The sequence below is a fragment of the Vanessa tameamea genome, chromosome 9 (genome assembly GCF_037043105.1).
Source record: "Vanessa tameamea isolate UH-Manoa-2023 chromosome 9, ilVanTame1 primary haplotype, whole genome shotgun sequence".
In the NCBI taxonomy this organism is placed as follows: domain Eukaryota; kingdom Metazoa; phylum Arthropoda; class Insecta; order Lepidoptera; family Nymphalidae; genus Vanessa; species Vanessa tameamea.
The window spans coordinates 4550431-4570642 of record NC_087317.1 but is presented as its reverse complement, the minus strand read 5'-3'; the positions used below and the strand labels follow the sequence as shown (position 1 = coordinate 4570642).

Sequence of the window (20212 nt, the reverse complement as noted above, 5' to 3'; positions counted from 1 at the left end):
TTTCAAATCTGGTTTCGTTGGCGAGATATTTCAAACCCATATTGACAGATACGCCTTCCTATTCCGCAAACGTTTCAAATTACTTTCATTATGTCATAATTGCATATACATGTCAACACAATATACAAACCTACTAGAAAACGATTATAATATATAAGGAGTATAAAAATGAAAGTAAAAGATTTAAGCATTCTTTTATGCTATTTTCATGTTGTCTACAATCATTTTTCAATTGTCAATATTTTTACTTTACCGCTTATTTATGATTAGTCCTACGTTTAAACCTTAGCTTAATTCTAAGCACCTTTATCCAAAAAGTATTATTTAATTAAAAAATATTTATATTATCCGACATTTAATTATATACGCTTCTATCAAAAACTAAAACATCTTCTATAGTTAGTTACAAGTTTTTTTTTTCAGCAGTTTTATATTTTTGGGTATATTTTCGTATAAACTATTACTATAGTATTATAAACATATTGTGAAATAGCCGTCAATTGACACATAATTTCAACTACACTACAAGGACTGGCGAATTAACATCTAAGTTCCAAAGGTTGGTAGCGTATTGAAATTGTAAGAGATGGTTCAGGTGGCACATCTACAAGTCTGCCTTCTTTAATCAAATAAAACAAAAATACAATAATTTAAGTATTATTTACAGATTTCGAACCTAATGGTAACTTTTCGTTTAATTTTCTTAAAACGTCGTTTTAATTAACCTGATTGGAAACTACTCCAATAAAGTATATGTTCACTATGATTTAATTTTATATGATGGTGATGAATAGGTTAATGTTCGTTTCGACGTAACGTTCTTTACAACGGCAAACTTTATTATAGCCTTTAATAGTAGCAAAGATGACTGGCCTATGCAAATTTAATTTTAATAGTTCTATTGCAAGACGTACAGTGCAATTGATCAACAGAGTAGGAGTAAGTAGTTATTATAATAAAATTATAGATACTAAAAAAATATTCATTGATTTTTATACAAGGTATAAGTATAACATTTTTTTTTAATTAATTAAATAAAAAATGTAGATACTCGAATAAATAAATAAATGTAAAAGTAAGTCTGTTAAGTGTTATCTCTTTACGCTTAACCCGCTGAACCGATTCAGATGAAGTTTTGTATGAAGATAGTTTAAATCCGGGGCAACGATACATAAGGCTACTTTTTTAATTCGTCAGATATACCTAAGTAGCAACCAGTGCAGTGGTGGTGAATTTCAGCAGCCGGATTAATCCAAACAATTCCTCATGATTCCAATTGGTCATAATTATCCTGAAAAATCCCGTAGAAGATGCAGAGTTATCTAACATCTGTACGCAAAACCGAAGGATAATAATAATACATAATACCGAAACAACTCTATTCAGATGTGAGTACGTAACTTGTAATGTAATGATTAAAAATTAACCAATATAAATGTATACAAATAGGTAGAAAAGAGAAACTAATTAGTTTCTTGTCTGTCCTTCTCCGTACAATCCGAGCCGGCGGTTGCTTCATAATTTAATTAAATACTGTACATGACGATTCAAGAGCTTTCACAAGTCATGAATAAAAATATTTTGATTTTGAATCTAAAAATGTTTTCTTGTGTGACGAAACAAATACATATATTATTTGATATAAAATTTTATACGCGCAATACGAAATGTATTATCATTAGATATACAATAATAGTATATTATAAACCTTTCTACACATAGTTTACATATTGATAAACACGTGCCTAAACTGAGATAGGTATTAATTTATGTGAATTGGCCTTAATCCAATGCGTTTGGAGGTGTTGACCTAGAACTACATTTATAAACGGAATAATTCGGGCATTACCTCCGGGACGTAAACAACAATTAATATACAGTAATAAGACGGAATGTTATAATAATAGATTACAAAATCTTATGTTAATTTGTTTTTTTATTTAATTAGTGAACTGCTCAATACACAAACCTTGTCTCTCTTAATAATCATAGCTTTAATTTATTCGTAGTTTTTTCTTCATAGTTTAATTTTATTTTACTTAAGATCAGAGTGGATTACAAAGGAAATTGCTAACTGGTGGAAACTTTTAAGCAGTCGATTAGATAAACTTAAAGATTTAGCGTCGGTGATTTTTCGTCGCTAAAATAATTTTAGTGCCCTCTATATAACGATCCAAAATCAGTCCCGAATTTCAGATTCAAAGATAAGCTTTATGAATCAATCATATTTCCAAGTACTAAATTTGTTTTCTATAATAAGGGGTTAGAGTAACATTGAAGCAATTCGGTATCGGAAAATCTTTTTAATATTTACGCTCTTATGAAACATATTGATAAGAAGTTGGTAAAATTCAGCAGCTAGGATTGAAAAATGCGTAGAAGATGCAGGGTGATCCAACATCTCTACGCAAAGCCAAAGGATCAAGCAGGTCAGAAAGGGCTTGATCGTTGATAATTAATTCAAATCGCTCTGCGTTGAATACGGTCAAATGGAAGAAGCTGGTAGAAAAGACTCGATTTCAGAAACAAGTTTGTTCCGGTTTTCGTCAACATGTTTCTGAGATATAGTAGACCTGCCGGTGTATAAGGTGTCTACGGTACTGTCGTCTACATAGCACTGAATATTGCTGATTTGCAACAAATCAATTAAATTAACTTTATTAAATTACTTTTATTGGTAGACAATACCAAATATGTTAATTTAACAATTAATTTTAAGTAAACCATAATCTATCCGTTTATAAATATTATAAAAATCGCTGTTTGCCTCTGCGCTTACTCGTTCTAAATCACTCAACGGATTTTGATACAATTTTTAGAAAGAGCTGTATGTAATTTATAAATATTAATGCTACCGTTTTACACGCTTACATTGCTAACGCTGATTAAAACATATGAGTTAAATCAAAATAAAGGCTCGGCCTTTATTTTGATTGTGAAGCACGACAGTGAACAGTAAAGTCCGTGATAGTACGTGTCTATCTTCTAAGGTACACTCAAAACAACTATTTAGGTATTACAGATTAGTAAAAAGCTATAGACTATTTGCCAAGTCATTATCTCCAATAAACTTATCCATTACAATATATCGTTCAAGTAAATACTTTTCAAGATATAACTGATTACAAATTGTGTGCTACGAAAAAAATATTTTGCTGTGAAATAAAATTTAGACTTTTTTAATTTAGATTTAGACAAATTTGAATATGTAAACCTTCGTCAAATTTTGATCTACGTTTCACAATAAAATTACGACTCCAACCAATTTTTATACTATTTCCTTTCTGCTCATATAACATAAACATTACCTACTAATATTTTCTTATTGAATGCACACTGATTATCTTGATTAATAAATTATACTCGTGCGAAGCCGGGCGGGTAAACTATAATTTATTATACTAAAAAATTATACTATATAGGTTCTAGCCTTTCAAAATGCGATTTTAAATCACCTATTACATGATTCAGATTCAAACAATAATATAATTAAGCTTACAATGTTTAATTAATTGGGTAGGACATTATCATATCAGACGACAATTATAATGAATTGATGTGCAATTAAAAGAGAAATATATCATATGATATTTGGCATGCGTGGTTACAGGTGTCAGCGCCCTGTCGACGATGTTCACGTATAGTGACGACCATAAACAATGTTATGTTTTAATAAACCATCTGATTTCTGATTTAGCTGCAATACTCATAATATATATTTATTTTAACTTTTTTTTAATGTGTTTGGTAAGTGCTTACTACTTCCCTAATGTATTTCCTTATCCTATTGACGCAGTAAGAAATTTTAACCATTCCTTACATCGCCAAAGCTTCACAAACCTTGGGAACTAAGTTGTTATGTGCCTTGTGCCTGTAATTACACTGGCATACTCATCTTTCACATTGGAACACAACAATACTAAGTATTAACGCTCGGCGGTAGAATATATGATGTGTGGGATACCCTCAAAGCCCTAACCAAGTAAACTTTATTCTTTACAAGATTTGGACACAGCGCCATACACCAATTAAATCGGCTATTAATTTATTCAAATTAATAAAAACATTTTTAATCACTCGCTGAGTTAGCCCAATATTTTGACCACGTGGCGAAGATCGTATACTTAATTAAAGTGCTATTTTACAATTCCGTGTCAATATAATAAACAAAGAATATTATAATAAAACAAATGAATACAAACAGATATATATGTACTAAATAATTAAAATCGAATTAAAATATAATAAATTTGTACGTATAAATTGTTTGGATCTTTTCGTCCCACACTCCAAGCAAACATATTCAAAAGGTCACGTGCGATCATTAGTATGAAACAATAGCCATCACAAACAAGATGGTTATTGATATCAATTTGTAATACCAACTGTATATTTTCACTCGAAAATAATATTTGTCTTTCTTTTTTTTAATTATTAATTCATTGGAATTAAACAATTATTTGCAATTCTCGATTTATTAATTATCCTATTTAATATTAAATTGAATACGCATGTAACAAGCGCTTTAAAACATCGATTTTATATTAAATTTCAAATTATTTATACATAAAAAGCGTGTAGATATTAAATAATATAGATTCAATCGTAAAGTTATTTTTTTTTGTTACATATATATTTACGCAATAACGTGTTTATTGATGAAAATAAAAATGAAATTGTAAAAATAAAAATATAGCTTTTTGTATGAGCTATAAATTTTACAGTTTTATGTGTCACCGTGAAATCTGAGTTTACACGGTCGATGGGCAAGAAATAATACGCTGCATGAATATGATTAGTTTCGATAAAATAGGCTTACGAGGAAAATTAATTACCGATTTATAAGTCCTCGACGCTATTTTAGTTTATACATTCGACATTATTTTTAGTTTTGAACTGACTTCGTATTAGGCGACATTTTTAGATGTAAATTCTGAAATCAGTCTCTATTGGCAATCGATTTTTACATACGTTAGTTACATAAGTATTTACAGAGAATATTTCTGCAGTATTATGAGAAGATTCTAGTAAATTAAATAGTAGCTTTTTGTTATAAAATATAAACTCTTTAGTTCATTTTTAAGACAGTTTATTATTTAAAAAAATACTAAAGAATTAAATATTCTCGTACATTTTTTCATCAGTAATGTACCTATATTTATATATTTATTTCAAAGAATAAATTGTTCCTTAACATTCGTTTAGAACATCCTTACACAAAGACGATGTGTGACTATAATAAGTTAGATGATAGTCGCGCCCAAGCTCTGATATATAATGAAAACGATAAAATATTTTAGTGCGTGTACATTATTATTTTACACGTACTATTTTTTATAGACACATCTCGTTTAACTACCCGTTATATTAGCACTTTTGAGAGTTATATTTGAACTCGTCGTAGGTATTTGACAATGTCCAAGTTTATCGCATCTATATGTATATCTATAGCATATACAGGGTGGGCCAAAAATTTTTGCAAATAGCAACACTTGATTTTTCAAAAACAATGACAGTCACGGGCCCGCGGGTGGCAGTAAATTGTACGTCACTTAATGCAATTTTAGTCACGATGGAGCGCTTCACGGGACAACAGCGTGCTTTTTGCATAAAACAATTTTACAAAAACAACGATTCCCACATTACTGTACGACGCCTCTTTAGATTTGAATACGGATTACAACGTGTAAGTGAGTATCCAAGTGTTAATTTAATTAAAGCTTGGGTCAAGAAGTTCGAGCAAACGGGATCGACAATGAATGTCACACAAACTGGGCGGCCACGTTTAAGAAGAAGTGAAGAGAACATTCGGGAGGTTGAAATTTCTGTAAGGATCGATCCAGAATCATCTACGCGTAAGCGGTCGGCGGCTCTGGCAATACCAAGAACTAGTCTGCGGCGAATTTAGCATTTGGACCTTAAACTACACCCATATAAGCTTCAAATTGTACAGTAGATGAAACCAAACGATTACATTCAAAGTAAATTATTGGCTGACACTATACTGGAGCGATTCTCTAGCCTTGAGAATGTATTGTTAACGGACGAGGCTCATTTTTACATCAATGGTCACGTAAATAAACACAATTGTCGATATTGGAGCACGGAAAACCCTCGTCTTAAACACCAACAGCCTCTTGATTCACCTAAAACGACAGTATGGGCTGAAATATCAGCAAAGGGCATAATTGGTCTATATTTCTTTGAAGATAAGGAAATAACGTAACTATAAACTCAGTGGAATACGTGAAGATGTTGCGAGAGTTTTTGACACCATAGTTACACGAATTTGATGGATACAACAGCAGGACATGGATGCAACAAGATGGAGCAACATGCCATACCTCAAATGTGAGTTTACCGGTGGTCAAAGAAATGTTTCCTAACAAATTGATGTCTCGCAGAGGTGATATCCCATGGCCTCCAAGAAGCCCGGACCTCACACCTTGCGATTTTTTCTTGTGGGGATATCTAAAGAATCGAGTGTACTTTAGTAAACCAACGACCATATCCCAATTAAAAGAAAACGTCCACGAGGACATAACTGCGATTCCTCGTAAAATGTGTCAGCGAGTTTTCCAAAATTTACGTAGTCGATTGCAGGAGTGCCAACGACGAGACGTAGCACATCTCGATTTTATAATTTTTGAAAAATAAATTTTAATAAATGTTTATTACGTTAAATAAATCATTAATAAAATAACATGTGTACTTTTATTGCTATTCATGTTTCAAAATTACTAGCTACCAGACCCCGCACAGATACAATAAGTGTATATATACAACTTTTAGTTTGAAGAGAAAAACAAAACGAAAAAATATTGTTTAATTCGGCTAGGAATGTTGAAATTCTAGGTTTTTCTCTACTATAATATACATGTATCGTACATTAAACCTTTTCTTGAAACAGGACAGGCTGTACAGCGTACAGGCGGACGGAAGCGACTTTGTTTTATACTACGTAGAGATATAAAAATGGACGTTATAATACCTAACTGTTTAAGATTAATACTTGGACTTGGACTTAGATACCGTTTGGTCTATTACCATTAAATTACCATTAAAATACATACATGTATTTTTCCAAGAGAATATTTTTTTTACAATCCATCTTTGATGCAACTCACCGCTAGATGTCTTCGCAGAACATCAATTGCTATACAGTTCAAGCAATCGCCATGACAATTGGTTTATTATAAGCTGAACCTGCGGCTTTACCCGTGCGAAATTTAAAAAACACAAACTTTCAACCCGTTTTACCTCCTTAGGGATGGACTTTCATAAAATTTCTTCCCGTTCTTAGCGTCTACAACCAATAAGGAACCTACCTACCAAATTTCAGATTTGTAGGTGTTATATTTTCTGAGATTTTGTGATTAACCAGTGAGTGGTATTTCGCTTTTATATACATATAAAGATATAGAGCCAAGACTGCCCGCTGGGTTTACTAGCATTAAATATACTTTACCTTTGCTAGTTAAAGAACAAAACAATTTATTTGTTCACATTCAACTATATATCGAATCATTAACAAAATATATATTTTAATATTGCATTCATTCACATTTTTTATAATTTTAAAATAAATAAAACTGGTTTTGTAAATTGTGAGCTCATTAATTAATTTATTAATTATGATATGTACATTTATTGTTTGGTAATTGCTTATAATGAATTACAAAATTAATCATTAATTTAAATTGAAAAGTAATTCCAGAGAAATATTTAGCCATGAAAACGTATGTTATTGTAGTCAGGTAAAAGACTATTCTAATCAAAAATTATAAAAGTAAGTAGAAAGTTGTTAGTAGAAAGAGCTCTATACGGAACATCAGTCTTACACTTACAATAATCTCTTCTCTTTCGTTTATCTCTATCTCTGTCTATGTAGGTAGTAAGTAATATTAAAATACGAGATTATGTTATGTCACAACTACCTATGATGAACGTTATTAACTAATCATATCAACTATTCGATTCTCTTCAAACGAAAACCCACTAAAGTCTGTCAAATGTCACGAAGGCCTGAGGTAGGTAACCTACTCATGATACTACTTTTATTAAATAAATAAATATCGGACAACATCACTCTGACATACGTTACTCTGATCCCAATGTAAGTAGCTAAAGCACTTGTGTTACATACAACATAGAAAACTAATGAACTTTTTCTACAATCCCGGACCTCGGAGTGGCGTACCCATGAAATCCGGTGTACACTCTACTCGACCACGGAGGTCGTCAATAACTTTTATTCTACCGCCAAGTATGATTATTCAATATTTTCATGTTTCAGTATGAAATTATGGGCACAAATGGTACTATGATTTAAAGGTGTGTATAATCACGAGTCCCATGCCCTAAAAATAGTTCTGTTAAGATAACTGACATAAAACGGGACAAACAAACTTACTTTCACCTTTTTAATACAAGGTATATTAATAATATACAAGTTATTGCGTGTTGATGCTCGCATTTGCACGCTCGTTGTTAACGCATAGGAAGCGGAAAATCTACAGCACGCGATTATGTGCTAGGGTTACCAGCTTATTAAATATTGTTAAAAAAAAAATAATAGAAAATTTATTGGTTAATAAAAAACAAACATATTCAATCTACCTAGTAAGATTGAATATGTTCTTTTTACCCTATTTATCTTTATAGTATTCTCGTTACTTTTAATATTTTTTGTCAAATGAAAATACGTATCAATAGCTCTTTAATTTTTTGTATAATAAGATTTTAAAATTGTGATTTAAAATTAAGTTTTATAATGTATTATATTATATTAAAATCACTTAATTTAAATATTGTCCTGTTTTAACATTTTGTAAACGACAACCCTATGTTACTCGCTTGCTTACATTTTCGATTGGCGGTAAATTGACTTATGTTTGTGATAGATAGATAAAATGTTCGAATATTTCAGTGTTTGTATGGAGATATCTTAATATATTATTAATTAATAATTTCAAATCATTTGTAAAAAATATATTAAGAAAAAAATCATATTATTCAATACAAGATTATGTAGATGATAAAAAAGCGTGAAGCTAATACTCGTTGACTTCCAGGCAGGATATATTATATACATATGTAATTGTATTTAACTAACATAACTTTGTATTTTGAATGTTGAAAAAGAGTAACTACTGAGTTTCGTGCCGGTTCTTCTCGGAATAATCTACATTCCGAAGCGGCGGTAGCTTCACTTAATAGGTATAGTTTTTAAAATGACGATTCAAAAGTGCTTGTAAAAGCCTACTTGAATAAAGTATATTTTGATTTTGATTTAAGTTAATATATTATTGTATTTTAGTAAATAACGTGTCATATCGTGTTATTTATAACATATAGAACATTTCGATTTTATTACGATTTTACGGTTTATACGTTTTTCCACACATATTTCCTTGTGATGATATGACATGATATTTCCTGCAAATTCTCTGTTGAGAATAGTCGCCGTAATCGGAATCCGACAGAGGGCATCATGATCACATTATTATTATAAAAGCGAGAACTATTAAATCCTCCAATAAGAACCCGTTGCTTACATTTGACATTATCCTTGGAGTTCAAATTTCACGATTGAAAAGTGGGAAGAGATTCACATAATTAAAATAGCTCCTACGTTAGATATATAGTTAGTTAGTTTTGTTGGAAATAAAATCTAGACCATAATAAGAAGTATACAACGTATATTTTCCAAAACTAAGGAATTATTTAACAATTTCAAATTGTTATTATTTTTAATATTCTCTCTTTCCTCGATACATGTTTCCAAAACGGAGCTCTCGGTCAAGGTTGCACTTACAGTATGAGTATCTGCATCCATCTACTTGCCATCCACTTATTTCTTACGTCTTGCGTTACTTGGTACATGATGATTGCGCTCGTCATATCTAGTGTATTAGTAAGTGTAATACACTGACATTTTATAAAATGAATACATTCGTAAACATTTTTTTAAATTATTTACACGTGTTTCATTATTACTAAATTATATTTCAAAAGAAAATAAATTCTTAAAACAACCACTTTCTAACTGAATATCAAATAGACACAGCCTAAACTCGTCCGTCTATAAGTATATTTTTTACACTGAAGCTCCTGGCTATAATTTAATATCCTTACTAAAATTAAAGTTTGTATGAATGAATGTTTGTTACGTTATCATGCAAAAACTATTGAATGGATTCTAATGAAACTTTACAAGCTTATACATCAGAATAACACCTGACCACGAAGCTCTAAAACGCGAGCGAAGCCGGGGGCGAAAACTGTATTAATATATTGATATACATAAATACGTTAATGTATTTAATGAGAAATACGTTATATACAAACATTGTTATGATTAAAAACGTTAAAAAGATACGTGATACAAATGTAAGATACAATATGGCGAAATGACTTTCGTTTTTGTGATGTTTTTCGTATTAATGAGGTAAACCATAAAAATACCTTACAACGTTCGAAACGAGCCAATTTCAAGTAGAAAACAGTCACAGCGAAGGTACACAAGCATTATCGTAGCGCACTCATACGTGTAATCACTAACTTTCCAATGAAACGGTAGGATTATTTGTCTAAGCTAAGCAATAAACTTACTATTTGCCGACTTCATAAAATGCAGGTACGTATAGTGTTCAACTTACGTTTCTTTATCTAAGCATTCTTGTACACATCATAAAAATACCAATTGATATATTTTTTCCAATTTACTTCAGGTTCGGTTATGTTATGAAGTTACTTCATATTTTAAAATGATTTTTATTTTTATTATTGGTATGAATATTCATTTATTTACTTGTCGATGTATGGAAAACGATTTAAAGGCGTTTTAAGTATAGACATTTTGCTTAAAATTATAAAAATGATATATTAAATTAAAATTGAAATTATCAAAGCAAGTCGTAACGAATAAAACATATTTTCTAGGAATATTATTTGACCAAGCACATAAATAACGATGATTGGTTTTTATTTAAAGTATCGATTACCATCTATTGAAATTGAATTTATAGATTTTTGATATAAGATTATATTAACGATATAATTCATCTTTGAAACCGAAGACTTATCTATTACAAATTACGTTTTTATTATATTTTATAAAGCTTAACTTTTTTGTTACTATTGTATGTAGTAAAACTACAATTAAATTAGCCCGTGAGATTGGAAATTATACTAATGTAATCAATGGTGAAGTATTATAATATTAAGCTGTGACGTAAATAAAAATAGGAATTGAGAACGTTAAATTCGGAGCGAAATTAAGGTAGATAAGATTAAAGAAAAAATGTAAACCATGGCAATGACACACACGGTATGTCTGTAAAAATATATAATAATAAAAATAAAAAGGCAGTTGTTTTATTATTTAATATTAAAACAAATATGAAATACATATTTGTTTTAATACTTTCCGGTACTTTGGACCTGTTTTAATGGATTTTTGATGTGCACATAGTATATTTTTCATATGTACATAGTTATCGTATTTATTTCTTTTTTTTTAATCATTCCTCTACATTGCTTATCTTCTATCGAGGCTATCGAGGCTATTGACGGTCACGGGCAATAAGATCTAATGAGGCTTGGTTGTATATTTTATATAAATATAATAATAAATAATAGGAATAATAGTATCTATTTTCTGTGTTATATATTACCACGGTTACTTAACCGGGATCGTATCGTGAGATCGACCTACAAATCACTTGTACGCTATTGTCGCCTTGTCGTCTCACTGTTAATGAGGATGTGAAAAATGTTTATATTCAATCTTTATGATAGTTTCATATCTACCTATTGTACTTATTTAATCTTGTATAACAATGAATAGCATCTATCAATCATTGTATTCGCTCTATATTCAACGCGTAATTTAAAATTTTAATTATTTTTTTAATTTACCTGCAACAGAAGAAGACTGCTGACCACAGGTTCCTGAAAATAAAAAAAAAATTAATGAAAACAAACAATCTAAAACGCTTACAGCTTTACATATAAAGTTAGTTTTACGGACGTTTAGTTAAACACAGATTTCACTCTTTTTGTCATAACTGATTTGACATTCGAAACAAAAAGACAGCAATAATCAAAAACCAAAACGAATATTACAGGGTACCTATTTACGAAAGTAATCACAAATGTAGCTGAAAAATGACAAATAACAATAAATTTTAATAACGAATACTTATAAAGTCAATAAATGTGAATAAATACCAGGCATCAAGTAACATTAAGGAGTTCGGGCGATACCCGATTCGGTCATTAGTGCAAAAACATCAAATCAAACAGAAACTTGGGCAACTGACAGAGAACTTCCCCTTAATTGACGAGGGTATGGTTGTTACGTTAAATTTTTTTTTAAATAAAATAGTAAATTATAAAAAAAAATTATGCCATTAACTTTTTCCAACCGCTGAACAGAAATTCAATCGTCTCGTTTAATTGCGCTCACAACGTTACAAAATACTTTTACCTTTTTTATATTAATTTATACCAGAAAGTTAGTTTTTATTTACTGACTTTAATTATGATGACTAATTTCAAATAAGTAGGTACATAATAACTGCATTTCTATACGTTAATGGTTTCCTATGATTCAAAATGAAAAATCGGTAACAACATCGGTACCATATAACATTCGATATTAATAAAATAGTTATTAATTTTATATTTTAATATAATAAAGATATGTATGACGTATTTATCTACTCTATTTTTTCGGGTTAAAACTCATTCATTTATTATATTTATTTCACTGACAAAAAGTTATTAAGGTTAATTATTTAATTTACAATACTTATTAAAACTAATGATAGTACAGTTGTTATATTTACGATTATTTAAATACAAAAAGTTCGTTAAAAAATATCCATTATCAAACAATAACTAATGCATTATTTAGTTCAGGTTATACTTACAGTAGCAGATAGAGACTGTGTAATTTATTTAATAACGTAGAAATGTCATGCACCATAATCATTCTGTTTACATCAACTCGGTACCGGTTTACGGCCGGTTATTTAAGAGCCAAGGTCGGAGACAGGTTTAAAAACCCGCCATAAGTACCGCACGAGACATCAGACGTCTGACGTATAAAATACAAATTTGTCAATACATTTTTATGTTAAGTATTATATGGTCTTGAATAAATATAAAGATGTTGTTTTTGTGGTTTACGATTTCCATTGAATAATTTTTATACGTTTGAGGAGAGCTGCGCCGCGTGGTTTTACCCGCATACATCCTTATTTCTCCGACCCTGTGGTACATAACGTGATGTTGTTACGTTTCTCAATAAATGGGCTATGAATTACAACGATTTCTCTTTAAACTCAAGTAAACTAGAAGATCCCGAGATTAGCGTCACCTATATTACTGAATTTTTATTTATATTAATATTTCTATGTTTCAAATTAATCGTATATTTATATAACTTTAAGAAAAAAATATTATTAACTTTTTATAAAATTTTTGCTAATCGATCGTATCACAAGGAGTATTAAGGGATCATTTCTATGTTTTTTATCAAGTGAAAAAAGAAGACTTCCGAAAATTTTCATTTATGTGTAGCTTAAGCAGAATTTACTACGATGAAGAAAAACATTGACCCCTTCGATATATTACCGCTAAAACCCAACGGAGCAGCTGCAAATTGGTTCCTATAGCCTATTCCGACCAAAGGAGTAGTAGAGGCAAATAAACAGCTTTGACATTGATTTGACGTGTATCTTTGGTAAAGATCTTTAATAAAATCTATTATATTCATTGTTAATTTACGAAAAAATGGCGTTTTGAATGTCGGCGAAGTAATTATCGAATCCGTGGAAATATGAAAATTAGCAAATCGCATGGAACATGTAAATCTAAGTTTTCGTTCGTATCTACTTATATCTAATATATACTTATATATATACCTGGAATAGGCCAAAGAATATATGTATCCTTTTCTAACCAACATTTACATACAACAAACGACAAATGCGCCTTCGCTTCTATGACGCATTGTTGCAACTTATGTATGTAATTATGACACGCTCTTGCATTGTGGATTTATATCTGTTCATTCAAGCGTTGACTTGTGTTTCGATTTATTCCATACATAAAACTATGATAGAATAGTTTCTATAAATATTTTTGTAAAGAATTATTTCAGAAGACATTTTGTTATTACGTGTAAACATTTGTACAACCTAGAAGCAACAGTTGGCAGTGACCGTTTTAGAGTATAGTGCCGGCAAATAACTACAAATACTCTTTACTGTACACCACATTACAAAAAAATAGTTATAAAGAACTCTAGGGAAGATGTACAAAGGTGGTACTTATCGCTAAAAAGCGATCTCTTCCAGACAACCTTTGGACATGGGACTCGGCATAGTAACAGCGGTCTGTGTACACTTATAGAATATATTTAAATATGTAGATCAATGAGGTTAATAAGACACATATGTACCAACATTATGGCAAATTTAGCGAAAAAAGGTGTGAGTATAGATCCGTAGTGTTTTGATAGATCTAAACAATTTACGCACATCTTTAATAGAATTAATAAACTCGAGTGAAATACTTTTATTTTATTCAGCAGCTGGTCCGCTGGTAGGCACACATCACTTTAGGCGTAAATAATTTATGAAATAGAGTACAAAATAAAAGCCTAAACATATCTACATTTGTCTGCTAAAGTTCCAAGTACTACTGATTGGTTTTTTTAAGCGATATGTTAATAAGTTACAGAAAATAAATGGCTAATAGATCTGAACTGTATGTACTTATTTAACATAAATGGCCCAAGACATGATCACAATAAATCATCTCCATTGCATGTAAAACGTAAAAGGTTAAGCAAAATATGTAATAACTTAAATTGATAATGCACATTACATACTTACGTAGCGTTGACATAAATATATCTTACTTATAGCATGCATATTTTCCAGACGTAAGAGAATTTTGGAATATATAATCTTAGCATAAAATACATATCTGTGCCTTTTCACAATTGTGAAAAACTAAAAAGCAATCTTAAACCGGAACAAAATTATTTTTTTCAAGAACGATGTCTACCGTACGGGCGGGAACTGATATAAGTTTACAACTCCATAAATAATTTCATTTTTTAATGGAACAAACAACGAATTTACTCTGACTGTAATGGATTTATGGAAAACGTACCTTACTGGTGCTAGTTAGGTACATAAAGAACGTACTAACGCATAATAAGCGCACTACGAAAATAAAATAAATATTTATGTCGTTTCTTTAAATATATTGGAATAATTTTATATGACTAATCTAAATACATTAACAATTATTGTTAGGAATACGCGATGATATCATAGGTTTCAGTGTAGGCATAAGGCATTCGAATATAAATGCACGAATTTATGTTAGGTCGTATACGTTAAAAATATAATCGTGACATCGAAATTATGCAAGGTGGCGCCTTGAACAAGCACCTCTTGGTAGGTACCACCCACTCATCAGATATTCTACCGTTTTAAAAGGTGAGTGAGCCAGTGTAACTACAGTCACAAGGGATATAACATTTTAGCTCCTTAGTTTGGTGGCGCATTGGTGTAATGTAGGGAATGGTTATTACTTCTTACAGCGTCAATGTGTATGGGCGGTGCTGACCAGGTGGTAAGTGGCCCATTGGCCCGCATACCAATAACATAAAGAAAATCAATTGATATCACACGAAGGTTATCAAAATATATATATACAAGTCAAAGAAAATTACTATCAATTCAATGTAATCCGTACTAACAACAAATTGACATACGTATGTATGTATTTTTAAAGACAGAGTATTTATTTCAAGTACAATAAAAAGAAAATGTCGCGGACACATCCGTGTATGCAAAAAAAATTATAAAAATCAAGACCAATGATCGTGTAATGGCATTAATGTTTTTGATTCCTTCTCGGAACTGATGTAAGTATGTTTGAGACATACATACATATGTTCGATCTCTGATATTTCGTTTTGGATTTCTACCTACAAAAAGCAAAAACTATGCCAAGCCAAGCGTTCCTGTTTATCTACCACCTAATTATCTTAAACTTTTGTTTGATAACATTATACAAATGTGCAATAATGGAACTGTTGCTCTTACACAGTTTTGCAGAAATACTCCTAATAGACGTAGTAAAGCGAGAACATTCCTGATATGATGAACACTCGAGCTCGTAATATACGTACCAGCTTTTTAGGTAAGCCAGCATATAAATGGTACTAAAATAGAAACGTTTTCTCCAAAATATAATTGTTTTATTTATTTCTTGTATTAATGAATTATTTATAGTATTGTTATTTAATTATACATTTCATAATTTTGTTAGTGTGGTTGCGTACACTTCTAAATCGCTGTCACTAAAATAATAATTACTGAAGCATACTAATTCGGATGCTAAAGTTATTTAGACTTCGATCTGTCGCTTATTTTTTTAATACATTATGTACCAAAATGTAACAAAATTGTTGTAAGTTGCACTAAATACTATATATATATATATTATTGTAAACTGTAGTCCATAGACCATCAATTGCTTTTAAATATATAAATAGGTTACTTAATATACTATACTTAATATTGTTAGTAATCGATAAAATTAATAAAACATACACGTAATGTATAAAATATACATGCGTTAAATTTAGTTCTTATACCTTACGTAATACGAAATATAATGAAGCCGATGTGGTCATGTGTAGAGTTGCACAATTTTACATTTACAATATGAACTCACTTATTATTTTGCCTGATAAATGTCGAAACGAAGTTATTAAGCCTTACATTTTTTCCTTGCATGCATTTAATGTCAGAAGCTATGTAAGGATAGTTACGAAGTTATGCTTTTGAAGAAATGTGTTATAATGGTAGCTTCACTTAATATAGTTTGTTAAATGACTTCAAAGAGTGCTTGTAAAAGCCGACTTGAATAAAGTATATTTTTATATTGATTTTGATATAAGGTTAATTCTTGTGTAGTTCATACATTGAATTTACAGTGCAGTAAGAAAGTGCTTTTAATTGTCTCATTGCAAATCTCCCTTGGAGCTTATTACACGCGTTGCTCAACTGACGATTGGTGGATCCAAATATGTATGACTGCATATTATCAGAAACATTCAGAATTCCACAGGATGTTTTCCTTCATTGTCGAGCTATTGAAAATGTCGAGCACTTGAATTGCTTGCATGCACATATTTAAAGCTGCTATCTTCGGTTGAAATTCTCGCATTTTAACTACTGCAAAATCACCTGTTAACTTTTAATTGAAATTGTCCTATAATTTGTTATAGGACAATTTCTACAAAAAGTTACCTTTTTTTTTAGTTTTTACAAATATATTATATAAACTTATAAATATATGTTTTACGTCTGAGTAAAAAACAAAGATACCTATACACATTTTATACGTGCAGTTCAAATATAAAGGACAAATAACATTTTAAGTTTGCGAATCCGCTACAGATTACAGCCTACAGAATCGTGATTCGTGAGACATTATTTATTACTATCAGATGAGATGTATACCAATAAAAAAATACGTAATAACTTGAATAATTTATGTGTAAAGTCTGCGGTATCTCTGTACATTTAAATGTGTTTAGACTACTTTATATAATATGATACAATCAATATTATTTGTATATGTATATAATAATACATATACAAATAATATTGAGAGTAATAAGAGGTTTTTAAACATAATAAAATCTTTTTTTTTTATTATCATACTCATTGCCTCATTCAGTAAAACAATTATAGTTTAACTATAGTTTCAAATTTAAAATATAAGCAAAATAATAAAAAAATTACCTATATAAAAGCACTATACATAACTGTAAATACCGCATCACTGAAACTGAGCTTAAGTAAACGCTGCACTAAAATGATTTATCTATAATCACCATTTTATCGAAATCACAGACACATTCTTATAGAAGAGAAGTTAAAAGAAAATTGGAAAAGTGTTGTAAAGTGAGCTGCGCGCGAGTTGTTTTGAGCGGATCTAGTAGTAAAGAAAGATCGCGCGCCCACGCATCGCGCGTGGTGCGAGCTATAACGAGATCATGTGTCGCCGGCCCTGGGGCAAGGTTGCCTGGAAAATCGCACATGATAGCAACAACTTCTGGGAACATCACTTTTTGTATTCAGAATAAAGATACAGTTGTGTAAACCCGCACATGGAGTTTACTTTTAACATATATTTTTTTTCATTTGCGTTCTCATTTTCTTTCCTTTAATTGGAGTCATGACGTAATTAATTATATAATCACACTACCGCACTTTCAAAAAAATATTATAAGAAACACGTTCATATTTAAACAATTATTTATTTTTTAGAACTTGACTCTGCGTTCTCATACGTGCTCATCTAAAATATTTTAACGATATTAGGAGAGAAGCAATTATACTTTAGTTTCTTTTTTGAGATTCTTGAAAAAATATAGAAAGTATTGACGACATTGTTGGCGTTTTGCCAGTCAACGTCAGCTGGTGAGGCGCATTCCTGACTTCATATCCTCGACACATTACTAAAGTCAAACTGTTTTTTCCGTATTCATTCGCTTTACTTTAAGACTACCAACCATCCTGTCTTCGTATGTGTAAATTTAAGGTTTTACCACATCACACTTGTTACAATAATCATACTTCATTCTTACATAGTAATTGTCAATTAAAATTCTTATTATTCTTACTTGATTATATTGCAATAAAAACTGGAAATTTGACCAAAATTTCACCCGAATCGGTTGGGTGTAACTTGTTTAAAATTCAGTTGCAAGTTTTGAACCGAACATACTAACAGGTCAAATTAAATAAAACCTTATATAAGAACGTTCTATTTCTTTATATGTATTGAAGATTAACGGAAATGCTAATAGGTACCTAATAGTGTATACATTATTAGCATTTGTGTTAAGTTATCTAAGTTTAACCTGAAACTATTAATTACCGTAATCTAAATTCCATTTCTTTAGGAATAGTCTTGCGTGAACTCTGTATTTAAACAAACGAACAAAACTTACCTTTTATCGTATTAGTATAATAACCAAACTTTGAAACAATCAAACCATTCACTTAAAGAATATACGTAACACGTACCGTGTTGAGAAATAATTAATATTTTTTTACACGTAGACTTAACCTATGAAAACAGTTTTTTTTTATATATTAATAAACTAACAAACAAACTCAAGCAAATATGTGGATCACAAAAAATCGTTATGAAATAAAACAACAATTATTGAGGCAAATAAAAATAGATTATTTAAAAAAACAGTTTTTATGTTCATCTCTATCCGTTTACCAGTCAGCAACATAATTCCATATCATTACCTAAAATCATAAATCTATGTACGAGATTTTACTGCAAGAAAACATTAAAATTTGAAATTGCAAAACCACTAAAGTTTAGTCGTAAACGAACTGTTTTGATTAGGTTTAGGCGAATGCTTTCAATGCTTCATAAAAAAATATGGTATAAACAAAAACATGCGATATATTTTTTTTATTTAGATACACATGAAGGTTGAAAGTGAAAGAACTAGAAGGCGGCTTGTTAATTTCGATGCAATACTCAAGGACTCAATTCAAATCAGTTGTTTAATTCTGTGGAACAATTTTTATTTAAATAACTCGTTCTGCTCAGTCGCTTCAAATCAAAGCATCATGTAATATGTTAAATCAATCGATAATTCGATATAACATTGTATAACCAGTTTTTAAACGCATAATTAATATTATATCATATAGTACGCGAGCCTTTTCCGCATCAACGAATCAAAAAAAAAATGATAAAAGTCGATTTAGTTATTTCTTTAAGTTAGATCATCGTATGGAAGACTATCGGTATATCATAATCACCATTTAACGTAAACATAATTAATATACATACGTAAATTGCAGTAAGATTGATTTAACTACGAGTAAATTATTTTTTAATTTTATATTTTGAAATAGTCAAACAAATATTTATTTAAGGTATTAAACATTAACATGATACCTAATACTAATATTACAAACGTAAAAAATGATTATTAAATGTTATCTTTAATTTTTTAATTCAGAAAATACAATTATTAAACTAATTTAGGCCCAGTGAAGCGACAGTTGGTTTAATAGTAAATACACTGTTTCGAAACTTGCGATTGAACGATAACGAAATTCTGTGTCGTCAG

General features: G+C 30.1%; 2 protein-coding genes across 2 annotated transcripts in view; both read right to left on the bottom strand.

Moving 5' to 3' along the window:
• Positions 1 to 14333, bottom strand: part of Mrps23 (mitochondrial ribosomal protein S23) — a 208975-nt gene extending 194642 nt beyond the window's left edge. The window contains exon 1 of the mRNA XM_064215924.1: positions 14322 to 14333. The gene's annotated coding sequence lies outside the window, so the exon portion shown is untranslated. The remainder of the gene's footprint in view (positions 1 to 14321) is intronic.
• Positions 1 to 20212, bottom strand: part of LOC113394981 (extracellular serine/threonine protein CG31145) — a 74561-nt gene that overhangs the window by 39986 nt on the left and 14363 nt on the right. Inside the window, exon 2 of the mRNA XM_026632486.2 lies at positions 11923 to 11955. The gene's annotated coding sequence lies outside the window, so the exon portion shown is untranslated. The remainder of the gene's footprint in view (positions 1 to 11922; positions 11956 to 20212) is intronic.